We start from the raw sequence: 12,690 nt of genomic DNA, 5'->3' as shown, positions 1-12,690 counted from the left end.
TTTTTTTTTTTTTTTTAATATAGGGAGTATTTGCTACTGAAGTGCATTGCTGCCACACCAGGAAAAAAACAAAAAAACAAAAAAAACAAAAGCCAGGTCACATTTTAACATGATAATTTTCACGTTTTCAGATAAGTTTCATGTTTCAAAATGATCATTTCACGTTTTAACATAAATATTATGCTAAAACATGATAAATATTATGCTAAAACATGAAATATGTAAAAACGTGAAACGTTTTTACACAAGTTTAATGTTTTAACATATTTATCATGTTAAAACGTGAAATGATCATGTAAAAATGTGAACATTATCATGTTAAAACGTGACATGGCTCTTGTTTTTTTCCCCTGGTGTGGCAACAATACGCTTCCGTAATTTGCATATAAAAAGGTCACCAAGTATCATATAATAAAGTAAGGTAAAGTACATTTTTCAAATCTGTTCGACCGTGTTTCTTTTGTACGTCTGTACAATAATACCGAAATGAATACATTTAAAATAAACCACGAAAGCTGAAGCACAACACTAATTAACAAAGATTAAAATATTTTTGCTTTAATTAATTATAGTTAGTCCTAACTAAAACAATGCAATATCGTCAGTGCACATTCTGCAGCGCTCCCTCTCGCCGCTAGGGGGAGTCACCGTGCCAAGAATGTGCGCACTCGATGGCTCCCATCGACGCCCCTAATCTGCTCGGGACTCGTTGACGGATTGGCAATGGCAGCCGACGAGGTAAACCTGACAAATGACTCCAATGTTGATCTGTGAGGCGTCAAGAGCAAATGGTGTCAGCTTCTCTTGACGCGTCTGCGGAAAGAGACTCCTGTGAAGATTGACCGTGACTTTGGTTGTCGTCTCCTTCACAGTCAAGTCTGCTGCTGTCTGTCGGTCTGCCTGTCAGTCACTCGCCCGAATCTCAAACTTGTGGGGAATGTTGAAACCGACACACGGCACACTGCGGGCGGAAGACAAGGTAGGCTTTGCTCCACATAAATTATCGCCTCGTTGATTATGCGTCCCAAAGAAAACAAAACAAAACAAAAACAATAGTGACGCCATTGCAAGCTGAGTTTGTGTGTTACCGTCTTATAAATGTGTCAGATAGGCGCGCACTCATCAGCAGAACACGTTCCGGGTTGGGCACAGCGTAATTACAGGCTGCACCGAATGTTTTTCGGGCTCGGAGTGGAGCACAAGTGGCTGCCAACACACCTGCAAAGCGCAGCTTCGCCCCAGGCGCCAAAGACAACCTTCATCACCGTCCCCTTGTCTGTCAGCTTGCCACCCAGCCCCTCGGCGCCCCTCCCTCATGCGACTTGTTGAATGTGGCCTTTATGTGAGTAATGACAGCTCGTTGCGTGGCCGATGAGAGATTTAAATTTATTCCACGCAGAACCTCCCAGTTTGTTTTAGATTAGCTGACAGGCTGGCTGATTGAGATCACAAAAAAAAAAAAAAAAAAAAATCAGTACCAGTAAGCAATGAAAACAGAAAAGTAAGCCCACGCATAATCAACCGTTCAATTCTTCTCGTGGCTAAACGCAGACTTAAATTCGAAAATACTACATGTTTATATATGAACCACACGCGCCAAAAGTAAATGCATTTTCTGCTGCAGCAGTGGCGAGTGCCCAGCTTTCTCACAAGGGCAGTTTTATGCACAGGGAAAGAGGCATGGAAAAGAAGACCTTTCCCTTTGAGCTCACAGATTTGCAGTAATTACAGAATCACTTCCATATGTGGCTCTCTGGCTGCCTTCTCGCTGCCCCCACCACCCCTCTTTCCCTCTCTCTCTACTTCTTCTCTTCCTTCTTACATTTGCATTCTCCCTTTATCCCTTACTTTTGCTACTTTTATTTTGTTTGGCTTCCCTTCATGCACTCTGAACATTTTTTTGGGGGGGGGGGTCAAACCACAGCTTAAACAAAGTTTATGGTAATCAGAACATCCTGGCATTTTTGGCAAACGACCACTGTTTTTTGGGGTGATTAAATGAACCACACTTGCCAAAAATATGCACGCAAACTTATTGAAAGAGGAGCGAGCGAGCGAGCAAGGCGAGACGCGGACAGACACGGAGAGAGAGGGGAAACGCCGAAAATACGGAAATCTGAAAAAAGGAGGAAAAGGGAAAGAATGGAAGCTCAGTGAAGAATTTGCGAGGCAGGAGCAGAGCGTGAAGGAGGGAGAGGTGGAACAGAAAATGAGGCTGAGGGAAAGGGAGGGCTGGAGTAATGCTTTTTGACAGAGGTGGGTTCAAGATGGGTTCATGGTGACATCATGGCTGATTTTTGAGGAAAGTATGGACAGGAGAGACGTTCACCTTTCATTGGATACACATGTTGGGGAACAGGCGAGAGCGCTCATTTGCTGGCACACACACTGGTAGCTGTGTCCGCAACCTCTGAATGCACCCCAAAATTATGCACACTCCAATCCCCCCTTTTCCCCCTGCAGTTTCCAGTGTACTAAAAGAGGCATTTTCTTCCAAACTTTGCGCTCATTTGTTTTTGCTCCAATAGTACATTGTGGTAAAAACCTGTCCTGGCCCTTAACGCATACATTTCTCCTTTGCAATGAGTAAGTCATTTTCCGGTGCATATTCCACAGTGTACTTCAAGGTAGTTGGACCATAAATGAGCAGAGTTTGCCAGGCAAGGATGAATGAGCTCCTTCATTTCTGCGAATGTGTTTCATTCTGCGACCAAGAAGTGTATAAGGGTTTGTGCAGGTAGCATCAAATCAAATTGAATGCTTTTTAATTCCATTTTAAATGCAACTTAAAACTAATTTAATGCCCATGCCATACTGTGTATACATATGCACAAATCGACATACGGTACATTCATAAATACGTACATATCCTCACTTTTTTTTCCCAATTTTTATATTTTTTATGTTTTTGGAATGTCTGCATTCAGTTTCATCCCAAAAACATCCATCCATCGTCCTAACCACTTACTCCTCACAAAGGTTGCGGGGGTGCTGGAGCCCATCCCAGCTGGCTTCAGGCAGTAGGCGGGGTACATCCTGATGAACTGGTTGCCAGCCAATCGCAGGGCAAACAGAGACAAACAATCAACCAGACTCAAAAGCAACACCTAGGGACAATTCAGAGCACCCAATTACCCTGCTATGCATATCTTTGGAACGTGGGAGGAGACCGGAGTACCCGGAGAAGACCCACGCAGGCACGGGGAGAACATGCAAACTCCACCCACAAAGGCGGAAGCCTGAACTCGATCTTGCGTCCTCAGCACTGGGAGGTGAACGTGCTAACCTGTCATCCACCATGCCAACTCCCAAAAACATCAATTTAAAAAAAAAAAAAAAAAAAAAAAAAAATGGACAAGTTTTTTTTTTTTTTTTTTTTTTTTTTTCACATAGCAGCGACAAAATGCATAATACTGATTAGGGCTGTCAGCAGATTATAATTTTAATTAAAAAAAATACATATATTTTAAAATCAATCGTATGATGTCCATATGTTAACTCGCGATTAAGCGTAAATTAATTACGTTTCGCAAATTTTGAATGCCTCTCAACAAGATATTTAATGTTTCTTAATGCCATTTAAGGCCTTAATTTTAGCGAATTCCATTTAATGACTTTTGATGCATTTTAATGGAAACCCTGATCGAGGTGAGCCGAGTGCGCTTCGCGTCTCACAGCACTACCAAAATTGCCATGACATCAATCCGAACACGGGGAAATAGTGATGTCAATGCAGGCATCTTGTTACTGATTAAAACCTGCCACCACAGGCACCCGCTCCCTGCTTGCCTCCTCGCCACACCACCGTCAATCCTATCAGCCCCGATAGTCAGTCCTATTTCACACCTCTCTTTCTCTCACGCTCACTGTATCTATCGTCTTTTTGTCAACCATTTCGTCCGTCAAACCAACTGACCTCACTTCCTCCCTTTCTTGCGTCCTCTGTCATCACTCTTTGCTCTTTCCTCCTCTGCCTTTGCTCCTTTTTCCTCTGCCTGCGAGCCCCGGGCCTCAGCTACATTGCTCGTTGAATGCAAATATGTTGAATCTTAAGTGGAAACACACGACTGGCTCTTATGAATATTTCATACCTTCATAAACACATCCAGAGGAGCTGCAGTGCTTCTTTTGCGCCTAACGTTTGCTGGATGACTTCCTGTAAGGAATGGAGATCCTCGCAGTCGTGTTGGGTTTGATGTCAGGGCGGCGCGTTGTGATGTCACCGCTTGAAGTTAATGACACGCGAATGGAGGGGGCAGTAGGCCGTGTTTCCAGTGGTGCCCGGAGAGCGAGATCGCACCCTGATCTGTCTTCATTATCCCCCATTCTACAGCCTCCCAGACACAATGATCATAAATCTCTGCCTGAAGCACACTTCACTGACACTGAAACACAAACACTAGTAACCTCTGACCCTCTCTCTGCTACTGCCTGCGCACACTCATCCATGCTCCAGACACCAACGCACATTCAAGTGCATGCTGTAACGCACACGATTCCCTCCCTCTGTCACAATTTAATAAGGGCCACGGCCCAGCCTGCACGCTGACACCATCCTCGTGCACTTGACTGCACATTCAGTCACTTGTGTATGCTTTCAGTCAGCTCGATGCTATCACGCTGACTTGAAATTCACATCACTCCAACGACTAATACAGTTAGTCTTTAAAGGTCCCACGGAGGTATTTACCTTCTTGTTTCACGTTACGCAATTGCTGATTTAGCGCTGCTATATAAACAGTTAAGGGATTTCTTTTAGCTTCAGTGGCCTTATAAGCAACACATGAATCAAATGTAAACGAGATAAGGATCTGCGGAGGTGCCTTTTGCAGAGTGGTTAAGATGGGCGCTTCCTGAATATTAGGTTTCTGAAAAAAAAAGAAAAAAAAAAAAGAAAAGCAGCAGCGCCTCTGACTGCTTATTCAGTCATTTACGCACATTTTTTATGAGCTTTTTTAATGTACATATAAAAATGGATGAAAGAGCAAGCATACTTTAGACCGGCGTTTTTCCCAACATTTACTGAGCAAAGACACTCAAATTTCAAACGTTTGATTGAAATTATTAGGCTTGTGTTTACAGGGCCACAAAGTTCTCAAAGTTTAAAATGATGTCATTCTCATTTGCTTTTTCTTAAAGGGGAAACAATCAATTTAAATCAGAAATTGGATGAGAATGTTATGTGGGGAAATTATGACTGTGGGGCATCATATTCCATGAGGCTTTACAAGTCATGCATGCATAAACTAATTATTTTTTTAAAAAAGCTCCGCACTTCGCACTACTAATTACAAGTTGTTTATATAACATTGGCAATTCAAGTACAGTACAGTATTGTATCTAACTTGTTCCAGCCCAATTCATGCCAGTCAATTGGGAACCCACTGGAGGTTCAATTTTAACAGCTGACTTCTGTTTGTAAAGTTTAAAGATTAATATCAGACTGTCCTAATTTTGCTTTTGGTTTTATTTTGATAGGTTTCTACTTCCGGGTTTTGTTCCATTGCTATTATCTCGATCGGACTCCTGACAACTGACAAGCACTTTGAGGGCCGTTTTTTCATAGTCTTGTGCAAAGTGTCTCTGTTTTGGATCGCAAATCCAAAACGATGTAACAATAGGAATCCCGAGACTCTCTTCCACTCCTACCTATTGAAAATGCACATGACAAACAGATTTATTGGTGTAAATGCTAGGATTCCACTTGACAAATCTAAACATCCATGACAGTGAGGGAGTTAAAGAAACAGTCCCATTTCCAATCAACCACCAGCATTAGTGATTGGAAAGACCCAAGGAAATAATCTGAAATCTGATTGGATGAAAAAGTCTAACATCCACTTCTACATGAACTTACTGAAAGCAGTGCAGTCCAGAGAAATGCTACAGATTGAACAGAATAGACTGTATGAATATGAAACATTTTACAATGTAGGTTGTAAATGGAAGTTAGTGCTTCTGATGGTGTTTTTTTTTCAAGGCCAACAGGGAATGCCTTTCTATCCCTGACGACTCACCAGCGACATTGTCAACAGTCCACAGGTTAGCATTCCTGCTGCAATTATGTATAATAATAGAAACGAGAGAATAGTACTCGGCGTCTTAACGTAAATGCAAAACAAGCAAAGAAAACACATTCACAAACATTTTGCTTGTGAATGGTGGCTGAGTTCTCATCACTAGCTTGACAGTTGCAAGAAGAATGCATTCAAAAAAAATAAAAAAATGTTGCACTCTGGGCAAAAGTTGACCTGTGCTTTAGTAAAAGTTCGTGTTGAGGTGCCAGTTAAGGTGTGTCCTCTCCTCTCCTCCTAGTTGTGAGGTGCTTCTCATAAGCAAAACAAGTTGAGAAACATTACATTCAGAAAAGCCGAGCACACGCCCAGAACCACAAACACATAAACAGATCTGAAACATATGATCTCATATGGCTAAGAGGGGCACGCTCAGGGGCACACCCAAAAGTTGTCGCTGCTTGCGCTCTGCCATCATCCACAACTTCCCCTTAAACTGTCGTGCCACCATTTCACTTGAAGCTATTCACTTTCACAAAAGCCATCTTGAGCTATAAGACATTTTCAACTGCGCAATGTCTGGCAGGATGTGGACAGATGTTGTATATCCCCAAAAATGCTTTGAAAGACACATTCTGGATTTAATTTATCCTCAATAAGAGCAGAATGCTTTCAGTTTACTTCCCTATTAAGTTCTCAGAGTTTGTTTAGTAGTGAGTAACATCTGCTCTGCTATGGTCTTGGTCGTAGTAATTTGGGGAAACTGTCATATTGCCACTATGAAAGCAGGTAGGGTTGAAATTTGAAAGTTTGATGAAGGGAATCACTCCGGGTAGGAGTGACTACTTCTTAAAGTGGAAGTTAACCCAAAGCATTTCTTTCCAATCTTAAATTTTATGCAGCCCCACTAATCTAAACACGAGTTAAGCGTGTCATGGGGCAGCCATTTTGTCACTTGCTGTCGATGGAAAATGGCATCACAGTTGTTAAGAGCTCACGTATCGACCAATCATGGCTCTGCTTGCGAACGTCACATGACCAACTTCAGAAAAACAGATGAACGGTGATTAGTCGTTACCTGAGCAACTGTGATGTCATTTTCCGTCGCAAGTGGCAAAATGGCCGCCCCCTGAGATGGATAAAGAAGGCTGAACTTTGCTGCTTAAGGAAAAATTTTGGGTTGGCTTCCCCCTTAAACTCCATCTGAGTGAGATAAAAATGTAACAAGGATATTCTGTTGTGTAAGATATTGTAGTATCTTCTTCAAGAGATACAAATTCACTGATTACAACGTTAGATGACAACGCGCCTCTCCTTTTCGACATGCCCAAATTGTTAGTCGGTAAACAACTTGGGAGCTAAGCAGATGAAAGAAAGAAAAAGTGCCCAGCCGAGAGACAAAGAAGAGAGAGAATTAAAAACAGAAACTTAAGCTCTATGGGCTCTTTTTTTCCCTGCAGGCATTTTGTGGCTTGTGAAAAAATGTGCTGTATATTTGAAGTGTTGGGTCACATGACCAAGGACGACATTATGAATCAAACAGTATAATTATTTCCCAGCGAGTGAGAGAGTGAGTGTTTGAAGAGTGGAGTGAAAGAGTGATTTTGGAGGAGGAGAAAGTCCAGAGAGAGAGAGAGAGACGGAGAGGGAGAGAGAGAGGTTGGCTGCTACCCTGCTGGTGCTGTCAGAAGGACTCTGATGAACGTGCACACATCTTGTCTCCCTATTTTTTCCCCCTTCAGGCTAGCTCTGCTCATCGGACCCTTCCCTCAAGTCATTCATCTGTCCACCTACCTCGTCCGCACCGGAATTGGTGAGTCGTTCACTTCCAAAAAGTTTGAAAAGCCTGAAAACTTGTGCCCGTGTTTATTTTTCTTTTCCCTCAGCCTGCCTTTGTTAGCAGCAAGAGTTTTTTTTTTTTTTTTTTTTTTGCAGCGGCAGTGGTTCTTTAATTGAAGCCAGAGATCCTTTCGCACTTGCCTCAATCAAACGTGAACTCCATGAGCAAACGCTAAAACATCCTCACACACATTTCTTTCATTATGATTCATGGACGAGACGGCACATTTATGAAAATGTACTTGAGGACGTGAGCGTGCCTGTGTGCTCCTCCATGCACACATGTGCTTATTAGTGGCTGTTACCCAGCGCCTGTGGAGCTCTTTATTATTAGCATATGTGCGTGTGTTAGTGTGTATACGCCTGCATGTGTTTGATGTCTATTCACGAGAGGAGTCACCGGTCCTTGACCTTTTTTTATTATAACGAACATGCTGGAAACTTGGAAAAGACACGTTTTGTTTTCCACATTTTAGTAGCACAGGCTTATTCCTGTGACTCGCGTGCGTGCGGCTTTTAGTTTACATGGAGGCTTATTCATTGTGTTCCCAATAGTCGGTGGCCTCTCAGTGAATCGTACCTCCCGATTCTGGCGTACTGCCTCGGTTAACAGGTTCCACTTGTTACCGGCGTGCGTATCAGAGCGATCCGGCCGGCGCCCGATGTCACGGCATGTTTTTACTTGTTCCGCATGTCCGCGTAGCTTCAGCGCAGTGGCAGCTCGCGAGCGCCGCCGCACCTGCCATCTGCGCTTTTATCTCCCCCGGTGGACCTGATGTAAGAGTGAGGGATAGTTTAAAAAAAAAAAAAAAGAGAGGAAAAGTAACAGCATGGCTAAGTGAAGACGCGTGCAGAAGCGCGCCAATTGCACTCGGAGGAGGAGACCTCTGGCGTGGAAGGTCATCAAGTGTGTTACATTTGTACAGAAATTAGTTTTATTTATTAATCTGTGCAATCCAGCTATTATAATCACATTACAATACTGGCCGCCATTCTTGACCTTTGTTTGATACCTGTTGTTTGAGCCATTAAGATCCCAATGGATGGGCAGGTTACACAGGTGGGTTTTTTTTGTTTTGTTTTTTTGGAGGGGATGTGCAGGGGCGTTATCTTTCCGCTGCAGCACTATAATTAACAAGGAAACAATTTGAAAGCCATCCCCTATGGTTATTTTTACAGGTGTCTTTGTGTCTATTTGCATGCTCAGTTAGGCTGAACATTTATAAGACGTCTGCTAGCACTTTGTTGTGTGTTTTGCACGTGTTTGTTTGGGTCCGCTTTGTGTTGCTGTGGTTCCTCGGGGCTTACAATCAGACATAGAAGTCGTCTTCATACAGAGGAAGACTTATTTTCTCTCTGAGCTGAGGAACACAAACACCTCCATACCTTCTTGCTCTCTCCCTAGTAGAAAAAGGAGAGGCTTTTTTTTTTTTTTCTTTCCCTGAGTGATTTTCTGCCGCTCCGGTTGTATTTATGTCTAAAAATTGGATTCCATCATCGGTCTTTTCCTGTTGTGGTGTGTGCGTGTTCTTGTTTTGCTGGACCCAAAGTTGGAGAGTGCGCTTAGTACGCCAGAGTGCTCTACCACATCATGGAAAGAGAAAATTGTGAGGATGACTTCATCTTTTAAGAAAGTGTTTTATGTCTCGCTGAGTTCAAACTCTTTCCATAATCTTCTCTCCGCTGTGCAACCCAACACAGCCATTTTAGCGACACCATGCAAAAGAAGCAATTAGGAGTGCAACTAAGGATTATCATAATAATCGACTTTTCTGTTGATTATTTTATGTACTAATCAATGAATAGGGAAAAAAAAACACAAACCATTTTAATAATTAAAATCAGGACATTATTTCAATTTGACAGTGCAGACAATAAAAAAATGTAAATTAATTATTTATGTGGTCTGTAACATGTCAGAAAATCTGCAAAATTTTGATTATTGTTTTATAAAGTAAAAATGTGCAAATTTATTTTGAATTTAAAAAAAAAAGTCTACAGAAATAGGAGAAAATTTACAATGAGAGGCTGAAATTCTGAGGATTTGGACTATTTTAAATTAAGCAAAATAAAAATAAGTAATTTGATAATTGATTAGTTGTCGGCTATAGTAGTTGCAATGTATACAACATATTGCCATCTAATTGATCATTTTAATTAGAGATGGGTGAGTGTTGATAGCAAGCATCAGTATCGGGACGATATTTCAAGGTATCGGTACTTTCGATCGTGGCCGATACCACTAATGTATCGTATCTCTTGTGGCCATTTTACCATCAGCAACTAAAAATGACAAATTAGAAAAAGAGAACATTGCCATTCATTTCATGCAATTTTAAGGAAAATGCTATTTTGGTACATCTAAGTCTTTCTTTAAAAAGATCGTTCATTGTTTGTTTGTTTTTTTTTGGGGGGGGGGGGGGGGGGGGGGGTAAATTTTATGCATCAAAAGTGCTAGCTAGCAGTCTCCATACTTGGTATCGGTATCAGTGACGGTCTGAAAAAAGCCGTATCGAACATCCCTAATTTTCATTGACTGTTGACGGTTTTAAATGTACCTGTTGCATTTTGGTTTCCTGTGTAAATTACTATTACTATAATTAAATTCCATTTGCACTCCAGGGGAACAAGCTGTTCTTTAAAATGTCAAATAATCGCAGCCAAGTGCTACTTTGCATTGTTGCGTGTAAGCAAATATGTGTTTGTGTTTGCGCCAAGAGCAGGCAGATGTCAAACAAGTTTGAGGCGATGGAATGCAGGTGTGTTTGGACACACCAAGTCGTCTGTCACTGAGTGTCTGTCCCGGAGCCATTAGGCACACACTTGTCGAAAGACGCCAAGCTGTCAGCTCAGCATTGAGCAGTAATGTGTTTCGGGTACGCTTTCCACAGACAAAATGTCGCCTGCAACAACGACCGGATCACATAACGCTCACACGTCACTTCTGTGTAGTTATTTTGCACCTGATTCAAAGAATTGTTTTACTGATATAGTCATTTGACTTTACCCGTGACCCAGACCTTTAAACGTAACCTTGCGTGTTACCAGTCACTTCCTTTACAAAGTTATGGGGCATAAATCATTGTGATGTTGACAATTAGATGACTGGGGCTGGAAGACATGCTTAGCTTTCTGTTGAAAAATGAGCATGAGTGGGCAAGTCCGAGGTTTAAAAAAAAAAAACAAAACATTGAAGAATCTGCCAAGGTTTTCCTGCCAGGATACAAGGTACTTTTCATTTATCTGGAGGCTGTGAAGTCATGTGTTCCACTAAAGGTTTGACACACATTTTCAACTGAAAGAAAAAAAAAAACACAGCCCTCTAAAAATTGCACATTGTAGACTTTTATAGGGTTCAGGATACTCAAAGAAAACCTGTGAAGTCAGTCAAGCTTGCTGGCAGACAAATGAAAACCAATAAGTATCCCCAACTCCGTCATGGCAGGAAGGAGAGAGACAAAAAAATTAATTCAGTGTCAAATTTCCAGTAGAAAAACAAAGAAATAAAAGTACAACTTTTAACTCCTAAAGTTGCACATAATTAACAGGATGTGAATTGCATAGTACCTGGCGATTCAATCCATATCATGATTCATAGGTTTCGATTCGATTTGATACCAATTAATCCCGATACGAATCTATAAGTTGATTGTTGCGATTTTTTTTTAAACTCAAATTTTGAAAATACTAATCAGTAAACTTGTACATGTACACCTTAAGATTTGTATGAAAATGTATTTATGTATCTGACAAGTTTTTAAAGGTACTAATTGTACATGAAAATAATGAAAATATCAAATTTATTACAAGCAAAATATTAATGTTTGACTGCCAAAAAATGACTAAATAAGTAAAGTATCCCTTTAAATTAAATATTAAGACTTTAAACCATCCATGCTTAAAGTGTGAACCCTAACCCTTAGTATGACGTTTTCTTGAATATTTCCATCAAAAATTGATGTTTAAACATTGATTTGGCCGCATATTGAATCAATTTGAGAATTACATGCTCTAACATCGCAATATATTGCCAAATCGATTTTTTTTTTAACACCCCAAATAATTACGATACAATAATGCTTTTTGTGAGTGTGGATTATGAATTATCTCATACTACAACCATACAGATTTGTGTGTCCCTGATCAGCTGTGGTTTTGAATTTAGTGCTGACAGGTTTTTACCAATTGTGGGGTTGGTATAAATAACCACTTGTTTGTTCGTTGATAATTCTGTGTGAAATTGTGGAATGAAATTGAAGCTTCACCCAGTAGTGGTGATTCAGTCTCAACTAGTTTGTGGTCTATCGAAGAATATGACATCAGCAGTGACATCCACACAGACCTCCGCTATTGCACAACTCCTCTGAGTTACATTATTCAGCTCAGTACACCACTGGCATCAAAACTAGATCCTCCATTCCATCCCACCAGTTTCTATGCCACTTATCCACATTATAGAGTCCATCTCAGCTGACTTTTGGTGAGAGGTGGGCTACACCCTGATACTGATACTTATGACAATTTCGAGTCTTTTCATCCTAGTCTGATTAACATTGCGTTTGTGGAATAAGAATGAAGCAGCAAAATCCACCCATCTTGAGCCATCTCAGTGGGCGGCCATTTTGCCGCTTGCTGTCAACTGAAAATGGCATCCTGGGGTTCAGGTAACAACCAATCACAGCTCAGCTTGGGAATGTCACATAACCAAAGTCGGGCAACAGGTGAGCCCTGAGCAACTGTGATGTCATTTTCAGCCAACAGCGAGTGACAAAATGGCCGTCCCCCAGATGGATAAAAACAGGTGGATGATGCTGCTTAATTCATATCGCACAAACAC

At 41.3% G+C, this 12,690-nt stretch overlaps 2 protein-coding genes across 6 annotated transcripts in view; one reads left to right on the top strand and one right to left on the bottom strand.

The window, feature by feature from the left end:
* The window catches only part of LOC144013754 (nuclear receptor subfamily 1 group D member 1-like), a 74,794-nt gene that overhangs the window by 19,459 nt on the left and 42,645 nt on the right, over positions 1 to 12,690 (bottom strand). The window lies entirely within an intron of this gene.
* rarga (retinoic acid receptor gamma a) overlaps positions 1 to 12,690 on the top strand; it is a 53,348-nt gene that overhangs the window by 2,327 nt on the left and 38,331 nt on the right. The window contains exons 1-4 of one of the 5 annotated variants that reach the window (XM_077512941.1): positions 639 to 738; positions 873 to 979; positions 5,981 to 6,042; positions 7,757 to 7,827. The gene's annotated coding sequence lies outside the window, so the exon portion shown is untranslated. Of the gene's footprint in view, positions 1 to 638; positions 739 to 872; positions 980 to 5,980; positions 6,043 to 7,756; positions 7,828 to 8,732; positions 8,914 to 12,690 lie in introns of those variants that run through there. The other 4 variants (XM_077512942.1, XM_077512940.1, XM_077512943.1 and 1 more) reach the window with 4 other exon arrangements.

This window comes from Festucalex cinctus, chromosome 2, assembly GCF_051991245.1.
Source record: "Festucalex cinctus isolate MCC-2025b chromosome 2, RoL_Fcin_1.0, whole genome shotgun sequence".
Taxonomy (NCBI): domain Eukaryota; kingdom Metazoa; phylum Chordata; class Actinopteri; order Syngnathiformes; family Syngnathidae; genus Festucalex; species Festucalex cinctus.
Note: the sequence above shows the minus strand (reverse complement) of the source record. Positions and strands in the feature narration are given on the sequence as shown.